Source organism: Sinocyclocheilus anshuiensis, unplaced genomic scaffold (assembly GCF_001515605.1).
Source record: "Sinocyclocheilus anshuiensis isolate Anshui unplaced genomic scaffold, SAMN03320099.WGS_v1.1 scaffold67, whole genome shotgun sequence".
NCBI lineage: Eukaryota > Metazoa > Chordata > Actinopteri > Cypriniformes > Cyprinidae > Sinocyclocheilus > Sinocyclocheilus anshuiensis.
Genome location: NW_015552546.1, coordinates 2,821,718 through 2,824,051, shown reverse-complemented (window position 1 = coordinate 2,824,051; position 2,334 = coordinate 2,821,718).

The window sequence follows — 2,334 nt, the reverse complement described above, 5'->3', positions numbered from 1 at the left end:
CTGTATTTTTTTTTTTTTTTTTTTTTTCTTCTTCTCCTTTCTCTCTCTAATATATGCGGGTATTTTGTCAGTTTTATTTCTAGAAGTTGAATGTAAGTCTTACTTGAAATAGCTTTATTCCAGAGCAGTCTCATTAGTGATCATTACATTGGGCTCAGCTCTTTGACCCTCAGGATGATCTCAGCCACAGGTGACCAGAGATCTCAATGTTTTAACCGTTAACATCTTGTTCATCTCTGCTTGACTACTCATGGTCCTGTTGTTAGTCGTTCGAATAAACTTTATTATTCAAAAATAATATCCATCATGGCATAGATGTCATACAACAAAGGTGTTTGTGGAATACGTGCCTAGATAAATTGACAGTTCCACACAATCTACTGAAGATTACAGTTTAATTGATGGACTTAATGAGTAGTTGTAGTATAGGTTTGTTTTGAAACTGGATTTCACTAAGTTATTATTTTTTTGACTATATAGTTTCTATTTTGCGCTTAATACCAAAAATGATTTTGCTAAGTGCCTGTCTTGGAGTGCTTTTCTCGCTCCTCTGTATTTTCCTCGCCCTCACAAAAGACACCACAGGATTGTAATAAAGGCCTTTCTTTTATTTAGACCACAATATGCTATATTTTTTGCATTTAGCTATAGCTTTTTCAAGAAGTCATTAATTGTTCTTTTTTTTGAAAGTGATTTAATTTGGTAGTCGTTTTCTTGCTTTCAGTGTTCTTTATCAAATATTAGATTGAGTCGCTTTCATTTGAGACCTTTTTAATAGGAGGTCAAAAGGCCAGTATAATACTGAAATGCCTAATCATTCCTTGCACTTTATTTTTCCTCATTCTACTAAGATCTGATATAAACCAGGCGTATGCCATTTATTCTATGAACGTTTGTTTCTTGGGCTCGTCATTTAGAGATTATTTGCTTGCTTGCTGCCGTTTTAGGACCCCAGAGAGTTTTAGAATTCTGTAAATTTGCCATTTACCATGCATTTTATACTTGTGAGCTAAGCAGGCATGCATATCTTGTCCCAAAACATCAGCAGTCATTCTTATTCTGGGAAAAAGTCATGGTTTGCTACCCAATTATGTATTGTGGGGAAATGTTTTTGAGATCATAGCCATGCATTCTTGAGTTAAAGGAATGAACGCGTGTATGCACGCAGAGTATCTAAACCCTAAAGACTTTACGCTGGTCAAATTTCTACCTCATTTAGAATACTTTTTTTTTTGTTTTTGCATTGTGTTTGGAGTTATGGTTGCATTGTGCCCCCGTAACCTGCTGATTTCTGTAATATAATGAATGTATCGCCAGACACTCTGCACAACACTTGTTCAAAATAGGCAGACTCCTCCTGTACATTCTCTTTCTAATATGCATTTACCAAGTTGTGCCTTTTTTTTTTCTAGATGTAAAAAAAATAAAATAAAAAAAAAAGAGGTGGTGTCAGATCTTGGTTAAATGGGGGTCATGTCTGTATGATTGTTCAAATGTTGAGTCTGTTTTAGGCTTGTTTACAGTGTAGACTTTTTTTTTTTTGTAAATGTTTGCTTTTGTTTGTTCCCCTTCCATTCCGATATTTTGAGAATAAAACCAAGGATGACTTTTCCAAAACTTTGTTGTGTCTAAATCAACATGTCATTACTGTTACAGAAAAGACTTGAGGACATTGAGGTGAATAATAGAGAGTGAGAGATGCTTGTCTAAACTGATTACAATGCAGGAAAATTCATTTTATGTTCTGGAAGCAGAAAACATTTAGCAAGTTACTTGTTTGCAATGAAGGCGAACTGAACTGAATCGATGCTATTAAAGGTATCTGATTTTAAAGTTAGTCTAAACCTTCTAGTAGATGCCTTTACAAAAGTACTAGTGCTATCACGGTGTTTACACTGCACTCATGGTACTTAGAATATGATGGTATTAAATACTCGGGTTTAAAACTACGTGAACTTTGTATACCATGCTACTGAATGATTACCATGCTATTTCCCTTACAAAAAAATGGTACTGAAAATCACGTACCATGGCATTTAGATGATACCTCAATGCACTTTCAGAAATACAGTGGAATTACTATGGTAAATGTCAAAAAAATAAAATAAAATGGTAGTACTTTTGGATATTTTGAGTTATTTACAAGAATACCATAGTATTACCATGGTTTATGTTAATGTGGTCTGTTGTCTAATGATTTTTTTATTTTATTTTTTTCAAATTTGAAAACAGGATATGTTATACTTCCATACAATTAGTATGGTGAAACTATATTTACTGTAATTTGTGACTCTGGAGCACAAAAGCAGTCATAAGTAGCACGGGTATATTTGT